Genomic DNA, 17,099 nt, shown 5'->3' with positions numbered 1-17,099 from the left:
GACCAGGTTCAACATAAAATGATTCCTGTTGACTAAAACAAAATGTTTAACATCTGCACAAGTTCTGCAATCTCAAAGATGTTTTTCTGTTAGAAAACAGAAGAGGAATGCAGTCAACTTGCTGAGTGCTTTCAGGACTATCAGGAAACACCATGCTTAACTCCACAGGCACTAGTCCCTCACAGATGACCATGTAGATGCATTTATATATTTATTTATTTAACTATTTATGAGATTTAAATTATTTTTATATTAAATTATGCACACATTTATGCTATGATTCATGTTAAATACTTTATTATATTTAGTCATTTATCATTTTATTTTGTTCATTAAATTTTTAATATTAAAAGCATATTGTATGTGTTTATCTTTCGAAGGAAACTCCCGACCTTATTATGCAACCAGACTAATCAATGGATTGCAAAATCTATTTGTCTATCAATATTATATTCAAGATTCAATGCAAATTGTCTTTCTCTAAATGGGATTACATGTTGACCTAGGAATATAAAGCTGAATATAGCAAAGAAATTTCCTGCTATCTTTTATCTTTCATTTTTGTAGGGAAAGAAATGTAGTAATATTAATCATACTTAATATTACTTATATCAAATATTAGAATGAGAAGTATGGAAAACAAACAAAAAAGACCATTCAGCAGAAGTTAACCTAAAGCCTTTCAGGAATTGAAAACTAAAAGTTGAGCTCTCTTCCTTCTCTGACTCATACACATCTGTATGCAATATCTATTGTAAGTCGATATATGAGTTTACAAGTTACTAGGAATAAAGTTACTAGAGGATCATATGTGGCAATTGCAATTTGGGTGTGGTCTATTTCATTTGTAATTTAACTGTTTTTCATTATATTATCAGGGCATTAAAGTTTTATAGGATATGGTAACTATTTCTTCTATTTTACATAAACATGTATACCAAAGTAGTGAGAGTTCTCACCCCTATTTCATCAACTAGCTGTCAAAACATGACAGTATATAAAACTGGAATTTCAGATGATGCTTTTAAAAAGTATAAGGAACAGTTACCCTCACATGGAAAGCAAGTCTGATTCATTTGTACAGGCAGTCCTGAAATGGTGGCTTGCAGAGAATTCCAAAATTTTTGCACCAGCATAATATTATATTTTTACAAAAGATTTATTTTTTAACTTATTTTCCAGGGAAGAGTGACAGAGTTATAGTGAGAGAGACAGAGAAAGAAAATAATTTTCCATTTGTTCACTTTCCAAATGGTTGCAATAGCTGGGACAGGCCCAGGAGTAACCCAGTTGTCAGAAACCCCATCCAGGTCTCCCATGTGGGTAACAGGAATCCAGTTAATTGAATCACCTTCCACTGTTTCTCATGCTCATTAGCAAGGAGCTGATTTGGAAGCAGAGCAGCATGGACTCAAATTGCTCCTCCTGTTTTGGGTGCTGGCAAACAGCAGCTTACCCACTGCACCACAACACTAGACTCTTAAATTTATCTTTAATTCTGCTTCTCTCCAAACTCTTTGTGCAACTCTCAGAGATATAGACATGGGATTTGTGAGTCATGTGAGGTCATGGCATCAATTCAGTGTAGCAAGAAGTATGTGTGACATACATGGTTTTTCCAAGACACATTTTCCTGAACTTTTTGAAGACCTTTCAGAACATTTTCTGCTAAAATAAACTAGCTCTTAACTCCTTTCTCCATTAACTTTTTTATAGTATCTTCATATGCTTTACTTTCTTTCATGAGTCCTCTAGACAAGACATGCATTCAACTCTGACTTATTTCTGTTCTTTTCAACCAAGTTTATATTTGTCACCAATCAAGTATATAAACAGTTTAATCTGTACATGTTTAAGGAGATTGAATCAGCCTTCCAAAGATGATAGAAGTGGTACTAGTAAAATTTTAGCACAGAATCAATTACAGTATTACAGTTTTCAATATCATTATTAGTTTTATCAAGGTAATTGCAGAATCCTTTGAAATTCAACTCCCCTTCTTTTAATTTCCCCTCTTTTAATTCTAGGTTTCTCAACAAACCATTGTTCCTGCCTGGGAGGATTATTAACCAGGTAGAGTGTTCAGACAATACTAAGAAGCCCTGTCCTAACAGAGTTAGTGATCCAGTGACAGGGACTCATCGATTCTTGTGTTGATTGGTGTAACTCCTCCTTTCTCTCCTCAGAGCTGATCACTGCTGGACTGACCAGGAGGCAAGCCCGGTGGCTGCCTTGATCAGCTCAGGGCAGTCCATTGACCCAAGAGGGGCTCGTCTTGGAGCCTCTGCCAGAAGCAGCCACTTTCCTGTTTGGACGCTTCAGCAATGGCCTCCATTCTCCCCCTTTGCCTCAGCTCCTGGTCCCCAGTGGGACAGCTCTGAATTTTGCTAATTTACACTTTGCCTATGTGTCACCATAGGTAACTTTATTTCACTTTCATGACAATCAGAATTATATTTGTTTTCTTTTGCACAGAAACAACTGAGCTTTTCTATCTAGGAGAGTTGAAATGGAAGACAGAATCATCATGAAAATTAAAAGTAAAAATGGTGTAAGATCAATGTCTTTCTTGAATTCCCTTCATTTGTATTAAGCTCAGGATGAAGAAGAAGATCATAGAAGAATAGCAAGACCAACTATGACAAGTGAATCACCATGTAAAAAACCAATGTTACAAAAAGTTAAGTGAAACAAATCACAAACAAGCAAAGGAAAGCATACCACGGCTTTTGACTTAGTTTCCATGGCCCACTGCTCTGCATTTTGAGCCTAAAACACAGACAGTAGAAAGCAACCAATAGAGTCACACAGACTGGAAGGATAGAGGAAGGTCCCTAGTTTCTGTAATACTCAGATGGTCTTTTAATGAGAGACATTGTGTCCAGCTCAGAAATTCTGCACACATCACACACTCAATAGTTTAAGTATGAATTGAAAAATAAAAACTGTAGAACAAAATAAAAATTATTTGCTTACTAAAATTTAAATAATTATAATTGGATAATCTCATCACTGAGTTCAAAAATGCAAACTTTTACCATGAGCATCAGATGGCTATTGGCATTTTGATAGCTGGGGACGTGAGTCAGGAGAGCAAGAAGTCATTACTGAGGTGCAGGGTCCTTCGTATCTGCAGTAAGAACATGATGGAAAGAAAGGTCAGTGTCCACATTAGTCATGATCTTGTGGCCTCAGTGAAGTTTAATCACATGGTCATATATGAATGTATTCTGGAAAGTAGATAAAAACTAGGTAATTTCATATACTTATAAATCCCAAGCTCTTCTGCAGAACAAAGAGCAAACAAAACCTATTCATTTTTTCTAAAGACTTCATTTGCCACAGATGGTCTGGAAAATTGCTATCCAAATACAGAAACCTTTAGGGCTATGGCAGCCAGGGTTCCTATATGGAAAGAGAAGGATGAAAATGGAATATAGGATTTGGGTTAAAACTTTGTTCTTGGAAGTGGGAAGAACACATTTATAAATACAAAAATAGTAGGCATGTATAATTATACATATATGCACTTCTGATTGTAGGATGAAGATGTTTCTCATTTAATTCATCAATGCCTATTTGGATTTCCACATTTGAAATTTAGTGGAAAATTAAACTTACATTGCAAAAATTGTTTAACCTGATGTTATTTTATCTGGCCATATGGACAATACACAAATGAAAACAAAAAAAGGGAAATAAAAGCATAGAATGAGAAATTTCATAAGATGAGAATCTCCTTCCTTATATGAAATTAATGCAGATGGAATTTCTTCAGAGAACCTAGGCTCTAAGTTTTACCCAGACTATAGTTCAGCCAGGCCAGTAGCATCCTCACTTTCCCATGGCCCACCTGCTCTCTCTGATGACAGCCCTGGTACTGTGCTGTTGTTGGGGGATGAGAGGCCATCTTGGTTCTTGTCTAACCCTAGAAAAGAATTTCCACATGGATAAGGATAGTGAAAAAAGCGAGATGTACTGAATGCAAGAAACCTCCTGCTGCAGCAGTCAAGAGGGAGACTCCAAGGGAGGAGTTTGCAGGGAAGCCTGCAACTGCTTTTTACTTTTATACACAAAGTCCTCTATCTCTCTCTCTCTCCCTCCCACCCTCCCTCCCTTTTCTTAGAAGTGATTACAGATTTAATCAATCAGGACACCAGAATAACAATCAATGAGCCAGTAAGGATTAGTGACTATGTTTTCACTCACCCCTCCAGTGATGCCAGACAAACCCCAAAATATGTTGCAGAAGTTCTGAAGTCCATGCGACAGGAGCAGAGGCAGGAGGAGTCTCCGGCTCTAGTCACTCAGGTCTACATCTTAATTGGAGAGATGTGGCAAGTTCTTATTCTTGCAAGATTCTTCAGGAGCAGCAGAGATCCACTGTAGTTCTTCGTGTTAAAGTTCTCTTGTCTATGCCAGGTTTGTGGACTTCTGGGTTGCTGCTTCTGTTCTGTGCCAGATTCTCTGTCTCTTGACCATGAAGAGTGAGTGAAGCTCTCTGACGGCTGGGAAGGCCCAGGGCCCGCCCCAAAGACCCAGACCGTGTCTGTCCTCCACACAAGAGCTGCAGCAGATCTTCAACCTCATATACACAGAGCAGTCCTCTGCTGCTTGGAGCAGGACACTCCTGGACAAACTCCATATTGCACTTCAGCAGCAGCTGCAAGACCTGGAGATCTGCTTGCTGCAGGTGATGGGCAAGGGAGAAATCTGTCCTAGGCACTGAGGGCCCAACTCTGTCCTTGAAGAAGTATTGCCTGGGAATTTGTCTCTACCTCTAAGAGCAGAAGTACAGTGACTGTGTTTGAGAAATTGTTTGAAACAGTGTTTTAGCCACCAACAGCATATTAATTTTAAACAACACCCTTCACCCAAACCCAACACATTCCCAAGAGGACACTGAGTACTTGGGGGTAGCCTTGGTATTTCCCTGAGGCCCCCATTGCCTGCTTCGAATGTCCTCTCATGTCCTTCTCATGTCCTCATGTTCACCACACCAGGAAGGCAGACGGCCAGGCTGGCATGGTGAGCATAGGCTTGCATAATCTCTCCAGTTAGCCTTTGCTATCGCAGAAATCAAGGGACTTCTGGGCCTGGGTTATCTCCTCCCCACCACCTCCATCTGAAGTGGCTGCTTTCTGGGAAATGAAATTGTAGAGCAAGATACCCTCCAGTGAGGCAGCTGAGTCTGTATACAGCACAGGCGATCTCTCCACCCAGCATGGGGCCCACCTGTCATACACAGGGATAAGCAGGCCAGGGCAGGGCACAGTAGGAACTGTGCTATCTCATTCTTCACAGCCAAGGAGTAAAGCTAAACCCTAGAAGGATCACCAGTGGGGAGCACCATAAGCCACAGAGGAAGGGACCTGACCAGGACACACTGGAAGATCTGCATAGCCAGGGGCAGGTCAAAGAGTTGAACTGTCCACTCCATAGGACCCAGGCCCAGGGCTGCATCAGCCCTCACCCCAAGATCAAGGGCAGCTCTACAAGTGTCTCTTGCCAATGCCTCTTGCAGATGCCCTTAGCAGTAGATTCTGTAACAGCTTCTTGAGTGACTGAAACCTTGAGTGACGAGGCCAAGGCAACTTCCGCTGGCTGACAAGGTCACAGCAGAAGGTCTGTCTCAGCAAGGTGTGAGAATGACAGTTGTGGTCCTTTTGGCGGTTTTAGGTTTGTTGGGAACTGCACTCTGCATAAGAAAGCCGGAGCTTCCTGGTGGTCCTGCTAATGATTGCTGTATTCCTAATTTTAGGGAAGAACACTTAGTCTTATAATCCCCAAAATGTCCATTGCTTTGTAGAATTTTAATCAAGAAGGGGTTAATGCTTTAAGCAAGTTTGAGCTATTTGTGGGCAAGAATTAAAAGGCAACAGGCTCCCTGGTATACACTTCCCACTAAATAAAGATAAATGTTATTAAAGCTTTAATTCAATATGTGCTACAAATACAACAATGGTTATGATATCAAAACTGCAGAATATATCTAAGTGAACCTTTAAATAAGTACAATAAACAAATTAAATGTTACAGAAAGAACTGCAAAGAGGGGTTACATTTAAAAAAGGGCCTGCTTTGAACATTGGGTCTTCTAGTAAAGATTAGATTACGAAGGTAATATTCTAGCTTATGTAGCCAATTTCTGCATAACTCGACAACATTCCAGGCCTTGGATTGTGTGGGCAGCCTGTTATCTCACACCTGTCTGTGATAGTAACCCATGCTCTGAACATGCCTTTGAAAATCATTGTCTTGCACCTGTGACTGTAACCCATGCTCTGAATATGCCCTTGAAAATCAAAGAAATTGTAACTAGGTGAAAATGGACCACAGACTTGTTACTGTAAGAAGAAAGAATCATTATTTGACTTATGATATAAAAATAAAGTCTGGTGCTCGAGAGCCAGAGCCAGGCCATCAGCCTTGCTGTGAGTGTGTCTCTCATTTCTTCGAGCACTGACACCTCTCACACCTTGGGACCCCTGGACTGGCTGGAGCTGGACTCTGGCACTTGAGGGTGTCACAGATGTTCCTAACACTGTCTTCTACTGTCAGGAGTCAAACCACAGGCCAGCAGCCTCCTCCCACCGGGAGCTGGGTCACAGAAAACCCTTGCCAGGATCTGATACCAGTGAGTGTGAGGATGCCCATTTTTACAAGGGGAGGGTGGCAATGAGGATTGAGGTATCCCCAACCTGCAAACCATCTCACAGGCAGGAGCGCTTTCCCCCAGAGAGCCCTCCACCCCCTGACACTGCCATCTGAAAGTTCAGAGCCAGTCCTGCCCAGGAGCAGCAGGGGCTGTCTGCCAAGTCAGGGTCCCCACTGACACCTACAGGGACACCAGGTCTAACAGCAGGTTAGACAGACAGACTGTCATGATGGACTCCAGCCTCTGGAACATTTGTTTTCTTACTCATGCATTTCACTTATATTCTATCTAGAAATTGATGATGAAAGCAGTGATTTGTGTAATTTCCATCCAGCAATGCAGGTGAATGAAGCAAACACAGTTCTGGCTGTATTGACATTTTCCATCTTATTGGGAGGGAAATAAAAGATGTTCTAAAATTTGTGTACATGAAATATTACAGACAGAAAAGGGGAAATGGTGAAATATTCCACAAAATTTAGGTCTATATGGTGTTGGGGAGGCAAACAATGGTAAACAAGTAGGGGGCTTTCTGGCATACCTGAGCAAACACTCCCAGAGACAGAGAGTGGGCAGGGAGGAGGACAGTCTGATCTGTCTGTGGCCACATTTTGGGAGACACCTGCAGCGATGCAGGAGGACACTGTCCAGGTCATCACATGGCTGAAACTTTTTTAAAGCACTCAATTGGAACACTGGAAGATGGGAGACAGTGCATCTTATAGTTGGAGTCCTAAAGGTGTGCCAGATTAGGATTTTGTTGAGTGCCTCAAAGTGGCATCACATGATATGAAGATTATATTGTGAAAGGCAGTGATACCCAGATGAAGAAGACATCTTGCCATATTCTAATGTAACTGAATTGGGGAAGTAGCAGAAAAGGTCTCATGCCTGCCTGCCTGTCTGAAAGACTGGGATATTTGATTAAATGGATAGCAATATGCAGAATTTCTAAGAATTGGTTTTTCATATATTACTGGGGTTCACAAATTGATTTATGATTACAATAAAACTTTATAAACACATTCTCAAGAAGACTAAAATAGGGTGTAATTTATGTAAGTAAAATGGGGCTCAATACAATTGCAAATGAAACTGTTGACAAGAGCTAATGGGATTTTACAATGAATAAGTGAAATGGAATCTCCAAAGGGAGACTCTGACATTATTTATGTGGGATTGTACAGGAAAAGTATTCATCAGTTTAATGGAAGGCATTTAGCTAATGGTTAAGATACCTGCACCCTATATGATAGAATGTAGATTTACTTCCTTGCTCCAGTTCCCAGTTCTAGATTTGTGCTAATGCATACCCTGGAAGGCATTGGTAATATATGAAGTAATTGGGTTCCTTCCACTCATATTGATGACCTTAATTGAGTTCCCTGCTACCAGTTTGACCTGCTCTGTCTGGCTGTTGTGGGTATTTTGTGAATGAAACAAATGTAGATGGGAGCTTTCTTTTACTCTTTCTCTCTCCATCTCTCAAATAACAAGTATAAAATTATTGATAAAAATTTTAATCAGTCTAGAAGTCAAGTGGTTAGTATTAGAGACCATTTAAGTCATGAGGATTCAAAAGTTTGACTTTCTGGGTTCTAAGAGTAGCTCCACAGTTAATGAATTCCCTGGGTTTAAATAGATTTTGCAGGGGCCGGCGCTGTGGCACAGTAGGTTAATCCTCTGCCTGTGGCACCAGCATCCATATGAGCTCCGGGTTCTAGTCCCAGCTGCTCCTCTTCCAATCCAGCTTTCTAATGTGGTCTGGGAAAGCAGTAGAGGATGGCCCAAGTCCTTGGGCCCCTGTACTCACATGGGAGACAGGGACGAAGAACCTGGCTCTGGCTTCAGATCTGTGTAGCTCTAGCTGTTGCGGCCATTTGGGAGTGAAGCAACGGAAGGAAGACCTTTCTCTCTGTCTCTCCCTCTCACTGTCTGTAACTCTACCTCTCCAATAAATAAATAAAATCTTTAAAAAATAGATTTTGCCTGTTTATTATGAGTTTTTTCCCTTATGAATCTGAAAATAGTAGAATATTTTACTATCAGTTTGATCACTGATGTCTTCATTGACTAAATGGAACTGGACCTTTTTAGGTATTCAACAAATATAAAAAATGAGAATATTCCTCATTGGGAGAGTGAGGATTTATTTTTTAAATATTAAGAACAATGTGTTACAATAAGCACTTAATATAATTTATTATTTAAGGTTGGTGTATCCCTTTCATTAACATTAGTTTATTATTTAACTCTATTAAGTTGAGAGAAGTGTCTTTTGAAATTTTGTATTCCTTTCTTTCTTTTTAGAGAAATGAGAAGAAAACTATTGACCTTCTGAGTTTATTTATCCACTAGGTGAGAATATGGTACAGTTAACACATGTCTATTATCCAGAGAGAATATTATACCTTCATAAATTTACCTTCCTTGTGATTAAACTTTTGTGGTTGTCAAGTCTTCCTTAACTATCTATTGAAGCTATATTGAACAAAGCTGAAAACCAATACCTGAACCAGAGAATAAATACGTTCTTGAGCCCATGCTTGCTTGCTACCATTAATACACATTCCATCCACTATTTTGTTTTTGCTCTTCTCCATTCCTTAATCCCCATGAAGAATTGGTTGTATGTAGGTTACTTACATGGTGACATTTTTGTCCAGTATATTTTTTTCCTCCTTACATTTTTTTTTTGCAGGCAGAGTGTACAGTGAGAGAGAGAGGCAGAGAGAAAGGTCTTCCTTTACTGTTGGTTCACCCTCCAATGGCCGCTTGCAGCCAGCGCACTGCGGCTGGCTCACCATGCTAAACTGAAGCAAGGAGCCAGGTGCTTCTCCTGGTCTCCCATGCGGGTGCAGGGCCCAAGGACTTGGGCCATCCTCCACTGCACTCCCAGGCCACAGTAGAGAGCCTGCCTGGAAGAGGTGCAACTGGGACAGAATCCAGCGCCCCGACCAAAACTAGAACCCAGTGTGCCGGTGCCGCAGACAGAGGATTAGCCTATTGAGCCGTGGTGCCAGCCTCCTCCTTACATTTTTAAATCACATTTAGACATCAATTTTTCTTTTTTAATAAAATATTTATTTATTTGAAAGGCAAAATTACAGAGAAGCAGAGGCAGGGAGAGTGAGAGAGATAGGGAGAGAGAGAGAGAGAGACAGACAGACAGACATCTTCCATCCACTGGTTCACACCCCAAATGGCCACAACAGCTGGAGCTGGACCAAGAGCCAGGAGTTTCTTCTGGATCTCCCACATAGGTGCAGGGGCCCAGGGACTTGGGCCATCCTCTACTGCTTTCCTAGACTATTGCAGAGAGCGGATTGAAAGTGGAGCAGCCGGGAATTGAACCGGCATCCACATGGGATGCTGACACTGCAGGTGGCAACTTTACCCATTACGCCACAGTGCTGGCCCCAACTCTTACTTTTTTCACATTAATTGAGATGCAAAAGTGATGATACTTGCTTTCCAGGAATAAGGAACTGAGTTCAAGGTAGATGGTGTCTATAAGGAACAATTTGACAGCCTATTTTCTGTATTATATTGCATGTTATTATCAATTATCTGCCATAAACATGTGGTACAAAACTTTTTCATATGTTGATTTCATTTCATTTGGGTAAATTCCTTGGAGTGGGAATTGCTGTGTTATATGGTAAATCTATTTGTAGATTTCTGAGCCCCTCCTTCATACTGTCTTCCATATTGGTTGTACTAGTTTACATTCCCACCCACAGTGTATTAAGGTAGCTTTTTCTCCACATCCTCACCAACATTTATTATTTTTTGATTCTTGGATGATAACTGTTCTAACTGGGGTGAAGTGAAACCTCATTTTGGTTTTCATTTGCATTTCTCTTATTGCTAGTGATCCTGAGCAGTTTTTCATGTGTCTGTTGAGCATTTGTATTTCATCCTTTGAAAAATGTCTTTCCATGCCCTTTGCCCAATTCTTAACTGGATTACTTGTTTTGTTGTCATTGAGTTTCTTCAATTATTTATAAATCTTGGATATTAATCTTTTACAGTTGTCTAGTTTGCAAATATTTCCCCCATTCTGTCAGTTGCCCCTTCACTTTGTTGAGTGTTTCCTTTGAAGTGCAGATTCTTCTTAGCTTGATATAATCTATTTTTGCTTTTATTGCCTTTGCTTCTGGGGTCTTTTCTTTGCCTGTGTTAATGTCTTGCAGTTTCCACAATGCTTACCTCTAGTAATTTGAAAATATCAGGTCATAGATTTAGATCCTTCATCCATACTCAGTTGATTTTTGTATAAGGTGTAAGGTAGGAGTCTTGATTCATACTTCTGTATATGGTGATGCAATTTTTCCTACACCATTTGTTGAAGAGATTGTTCCTTTCTCCAGGGATTGATTTTAGCTCATTTGTTAAAATGTAGTTGGTTGTACAATTTACCAAAATTGAGACATGAATACATTAAAAAAACTAAATAGACCAATAACCAAAACAGATATTGAATCAAAAATACAGATCTTGAGGGCTGGCGCTATGGCGCAATGGGTTGATGTCCTGACCTGCAGCGCCGGCATTGCTGCTCCTCTTCCAATCCAGCTCTCTGCTGTGGTCTGGGAAAGCAGAGGAGGATGACCCAAGTCCTTGGGCCCCTGCACCCACATGGGAGACCCAGAGGGGACTCCTGGCTCCTGGCTTCAGATCGGCGCAATTCCAGCCATTGCAGCCATCTGGGGAGTGAACCATCGGATGGAAGACCTCTCTCTCTCTCTCTCTCTCTCTGCCTCTCCTCTCTCTGTGTAACACTGACTTTCAAATAAATAATTAAATCTTTAAAATAAAAAAAACTTACTATTGAAATAATACAGATCTTCCCAATGATGAAAAGCATAGGACCAGTTGGTTTCACTGCTGAATTCTATCAAACTTTCAAAGAAGAACTAATCCCAATTAATCTTAAAGTATTCAAAACAATTAAAATGGAGGGAATTCTCCCAAACTCCTTCTATGAGGCCAGTGTCACTTTAATTCTAAAACCAGAAAAAGACGCAACAAAGAAATAACTATAGACTAATATCCCTAATGGACCATGATGCAAGGATCCTCAACAAGATATTAACCAATCAAGTCCAACAACATATCAGAAAGATCATTCACCCAGACCAAGCAGGATTTATCTCAGGGATGCAAATGTGGTCCAACATACACAAATTAATAAACATTATTTATCACATTATTGACAAATGAAAACCACGTGATTATCTCAATAGATGCAGAGAAACATTTGATTAAAATACAACATACTCTCATGATAAAAACCTTAAGCAAAATGTACATAGAAGAAACTTATCTCAACACAGTCAGGGCAGTATATGACAAACCCACAGCCAACATCAAGTTAAATGGAGAAAAGTTGGGAGAATTTCCATTAAGATCCAGAAACAGACAAGGATACCCACTTTCACCATTGTTATTGATTATAGGTATGGAAGTTCTAGCTAGAGCTTTTAGACAAAAAAAAAAAAAAAAAAAAAAAAAAAAAAAAAAAACAAAGGGATAAAAATTGGAAAGCAGGAAGTCAAACTATCTCTGTTTGCAGATGACACAATCTTATATAAAGGGGAACAAAAAGACTCCAGTAAGAGACTATTAGAACTCATGATTAGAGTTTGGCAAATTTTCAGGCCTTAAAATGAAAACACAAAAATCAATAACCTTTGTATATACAAACAATACCATGGCTGAGAAAGAACCTGGAAGATCAGTACTATTCACAATAGCTATAAAAAATTTAAATACCTTGGAATATAATTAATCAAGGATGTAAAAGATAGCTACAATAAAATTACAAAGCATTAAAGAAAGAAATAGAAGGGAAAAAAGGAAAAATCTTTCATATTTGTGGATTATAAGAATTAATATCATCAAAATGTCCATACTACCCAAAGTAATTTACAGATTCAATGTGATCCCAATCAAAATAGCCAAGGACATTCTTCTCAGACCTAGAAAAAATGATACTAAAATTCAAATGGAAACACAAGAGACACCCAATAGCTAAAGTAATCTTAAATAACAAAAACAAAGCTGGACGCATAACAACAAGAGATTTCAATACCTGCTACAGGGCAGTTATAATCAAAGCAGTCTGGTACTGGCACAAAAATAAACAAGTAGATGAATGGAACAGAATAAAAACCCCAGAAATTAATCCATGCAACTACAACATATATTTCTAAATCAAATTTGGACATCAACATTTTTCCTTCTTCTCTCATTAATTGAATGCAAAAGTGATGATGTTTGATTTCTAAGAATAAGGAACATCATGCTGAGTGAAATAAGCCAGGCCCAAAGGGACAAATATATGTTCTCCCTGGTCAGTGACAACTAACCGAACACCAAAAAGGAAACCTGTTGAAGTGAAATGGACACTATGAGAAACAGTGACTTGATCAGCCCTTGTCCTGACTGTCAATGAACAACTTAATACTTTATCCCTTTTAGTATTTTTTTGTTCTACTTAATATCATTGGTTGAACTCTTTAATTAACACAGAATTATTTTTAGGTGTTTAAATTTAACTGAAAAGTGATCCCTGCTAAATGTAAGAGTGGGAATAAGAGAGGGAGGAGATGTACAGTTTAGGACAAGCTCAATCGGACTTTCCCCAAATGGTAGAGTTAGAAACGTGCCAGGGGATTCCAATTCAATCCCATCAAGGTGGCATGTACCAATGCATCTCACTAGTCAAAGTGATCAATTTCGGTTCACAATTGATCATTATGATAGGACTAAGAGTCAAAGGGATCACATACACAAGACTAATGTCTGCTAATACACTAATACTGCTAATAGAATTAAAAAGGAGAGAAGGATCCAACATGGGAAGTGGGATACACAGCAGACTCATAGAATGGCAGATGTCCTAAATAGCACTCTGGCCTCACAATTGGCCCTTAAGGCATTTGGATCTGACTGAAGAGCCCATGAGAGTATTTTAGGCATGGAAAGCCAAGATACTCTGCCAAAAAAAAAAAAAAGAAAAGAAAAAAAAAGACCTAAATGAAAGATCTCTGCAAGTGAGATCCCAGTGGAAAGAGTGGGCCATCAAAGAAGGAGGTACCTTTCTCTGAAAGGGAGGGGAGAACTTCCACTCTGACTATGACCTTGTCTAAATAAGATCAGAGTTGGTGAATGCAAAAGTCTTCCATAGCCTTGGCAACTCATGACAAGAGCCTAGGGTGATTACTGATGCCATAAACAAGAGTGTTAATTGTTAAGTCAACAACTGGAGTCACTGTGCACTTACTCCCCATGTAGGATCTCTGTCCTTAATGTGTTGTCCAATGTAAATTAATGCTATAACTAGTACTCAAACAGTACTTTACACTTTGTGTTTCTGTGTGGGTGCAAACTGTTGAAATATTTAGTTAATATTTACTAAATTGATCTTCCATATAAAAATAATTGAAAATGAAAAAAGATTAAGGAACTGAATTCAAGGGATGTGCAGTGTCTTTTATACTTTGAGGAATAATTGCACAGCCCATTCCCTGTATTATAATTGATATTCAGGAAAGAGATGGTTTCTTTATAACTGAGAACAATCAACTGGGGTTGAAACTCTAAACATTATTTGGAATATTAGAAATTCAGTGCAAATTTACAAAGTATAATAAAATCGATATTTCCACACCAATGTATTTCCATTGTTTACAATATTTCTTCCAAGGATGTGATACCTTGTTTTTGAGGAATTGAACAAATCTTACGTATTCTAATAGTTTTAGGTGCTCCTAAGTTCAACCCATCTGAAAAAACCTTATTTCTTTTGTTTTTATTTTCATTTTCTGGGTTTTCTTGTGTGTCACATTAAATGCTGACACTGAGTTGACAGAAATGCTACAGAGCCATGTAGAGCTGATGGCTGTGTCTGAAGGATTTTCCAAGATTTGCTGGATCTCCATGTCACAATATAAGAGGTAGCCTCCAAGTATATATGGGAGCCATTTGCAGTCTTGTGAACATTGTTTACTTTTGATTCTCAATGGTTCTAACTTCTTTGTGGGCTTTGAGAAATAAATGCATATGCTCTATTATTTCATTTTACTGAAGTTATTCATATTATTAATTATGTCAAGTACTGAAGACAAAAATGTTGATAATATCTGGATGAATATCAACAGATATGGACATTAATCATTTTGCCATATGCAGCAATAACAACAGTTAAGTCAATGAGAAATAAAGTTAAGATAATAATTTAATTTTTCAATAGTGTATAGCAGTTTTGAATGATTGTTAAGTGTATCAGTACATTGGAACTGTATATATATAAGAACTGTTATATATTTTTATAAATTGTTAATTTGCATAAGAATGCAATTCATTACAATGGATGTGATAAATTAATTGAATTCAAGTCAGTAAATTTTGTTATATGGTTAAGGGTTTCCAATTCAGCTTTTAATGTTTAGCTTATCATTTAGTCAATCTTAACCCTGAATTGAGTAAAAATATTAAGCTACACATTTAAATGTATAAAGTAGAGATATTCATAGGGTACATAAACAGATATGCATTATATCTCTATGACAAAAATTCAACAGGGTTAGGCTTTGGCACTAACAATAAGGCAGCAGTTGAGATGCTGTGTTATCACAGTTCATGGGTTCTATTCCCAGCTCCATCTCCCAGTTCCAGCTTGCTGCCAATGCAGACTCTGGGATACAGAAGGTTATGTCTCAAGTAATCGGGTCTCTGTCACCCAAGAAGGAAACTTGCATTGACTTCCTACCTCTTCAATTTGACTCAGAGCAGTCCTCTGCAAAGCAGGCATCAGGGGAGGAAACTAATGGAGTAAACTTTGTCCCTTTCTTTCTATTTTTCTTCATCTCAAATAAAAGCATAAAATAAAATAGAAGAAAATAAGTATGATTATTCACTATAAAAGTTTTCTAAAACAGCTCAATAGTCAGAGGAGAAGAGGCAACAATGGAAAAAAGAGTTGAGAAAGTGGTCAAAAGCAACGTCAGAGTGCAAAAGGAAAGCAAAAACAGTAGCGGAAAGAAAGAGGTGGCATTCAGAGAACGGAAGACAGCATTCCCCCATTTTAGTATCCGAATGAAGCAGGGTCTTCAGAGAACCAAGAGACCAAGGTCCAGAGTCACCCACCTCAGCCAATCCAGTACCGTATGCAAAATCCCCAATGTCCTTGTCATTTTATTTATCGTTGGTCCTGGTGGTGCTCAGTTGCAAGTCTGTCTGCTCTCTGAACTACGATCTGCCTCATACTCACAGCCCTCGTAATAGGAAGACCTTGATGAATCTGAGAGAAATGAGGAGAGTGATGGGCTCCTCCTGTAAGCAGGACATTCATGATTTTGGTTTACCCCAGGAGGAGTTTGATGGACACCAGGTCCAGAAGGCCCAAGCCATCGCTGTCCTCCATTAGATGACCCAGAGGGGGTCTTCAGACCTTTCTGCACACCAAACTCATCTGCTCCCTGGGACAAGAGTATCCTTGACATACTGTGCCCCAGATTCTACCAGCAGCGCTATGACTTGGAAGCCTGTGTGAAGCAGGAAGTGGAAGTGAAACAGACACCCCCGATACAGAATCCCTATGTACCAGCTGTGAAGAAATACTTCAGAAATATCCACCTCTATCTGACAGAGAAAGAATACAGCCCTTGTACCTGGGAGGCCGTCAGAACAGAAATCTGGAGAGCCATGTATTTATCAGCAGTATAGCAAGAAAGATTAAGAAGTAAGGAATGAGACTTCGTTCAATATAGAAATCATTCTTACTGTCTAATATACATTGCCACACTTGAGGAAGTTTTACCATTTCAAAGATTGTCATTTCTGTGGTTCTGGCGATGTGAAATCAATCAATTTTTCAGACATTTTGAGGACTAGTACAACACTTTGTGTTCACTATATAGGGACTAGGCCTGTACAGATATCTGTACAGATATTTATTTATCTATTTAAATGTTAATTTGTTCATTTATGAGATTTAAATTATTTTTGTCTATATAATATCCTGTGTACATTGACTCTGATTAATAATATAATGAAACATGTTCATTATCTTCAGTAATTTATTATTTTATATTTTCCATTAAGTTTTTACTATACCAAACTTCTAATATTTGTTTATACTTTTTGTGAAACTGTAAAACTTATTGTGCAATGTTAATAAAGAGTTAGTGGGGGCCGGCATTGTGGAGGAGTGGGTTAATGCCCTGGTCTGAAGTGCCGGCATCCCATATGACACTGGTTCGAGACCTGGCTGCTCCACTTCCAATTCAGCTCTCTGGTATGGCCTGGGAAAGCAGTGGAAGATGGCCCAAGACCCTGGGCCCCTGCACCCACATGGGAGAACTGGAGGAAGATCCTGGCTCTTGGCTTCAAATCAGTGCAGTACCGGCCATTGCAGCCAAATGGGGAGTGA

The 17,099-nt window shown here is 39.1% G+C and overlaps 1 pseudogene; it reads left to right on the top strand.

Moving 5' to 3' along the window:
- Positions 1-15,848: 15,848 nt before the first annotated feature.
- On the top strand, positions 15,849-16,420 carry LOC100356161 (interferon alpha-1-like; annotated as a pseudogene).
- Positions 16,421-17,099: the final 679 nt, after the last annotated feature.

The sequence above is a fragment of the Oryctolagus cuniculus genome, chromosome 1, assembly GCF_051225735.1.
Source record: "Oryctolagus cuniculus isolate XC-2025 breed Fujian yellow rabbit chromosome 1, ASM5122573v1, whole genome shotgun sequence".
Lineage (NCBI taxonomy): Eukaryota > Metazoa > Chordata > Mammalia > Lagomorpha > Leporidae > Oryctolagus > Oryctolagus cuniculus.
The sequence above is the reverse complement of the archived record's forward strand: the minus strand, read 5'-3'. Positions and strand labels throughout refer to the sequence as shown.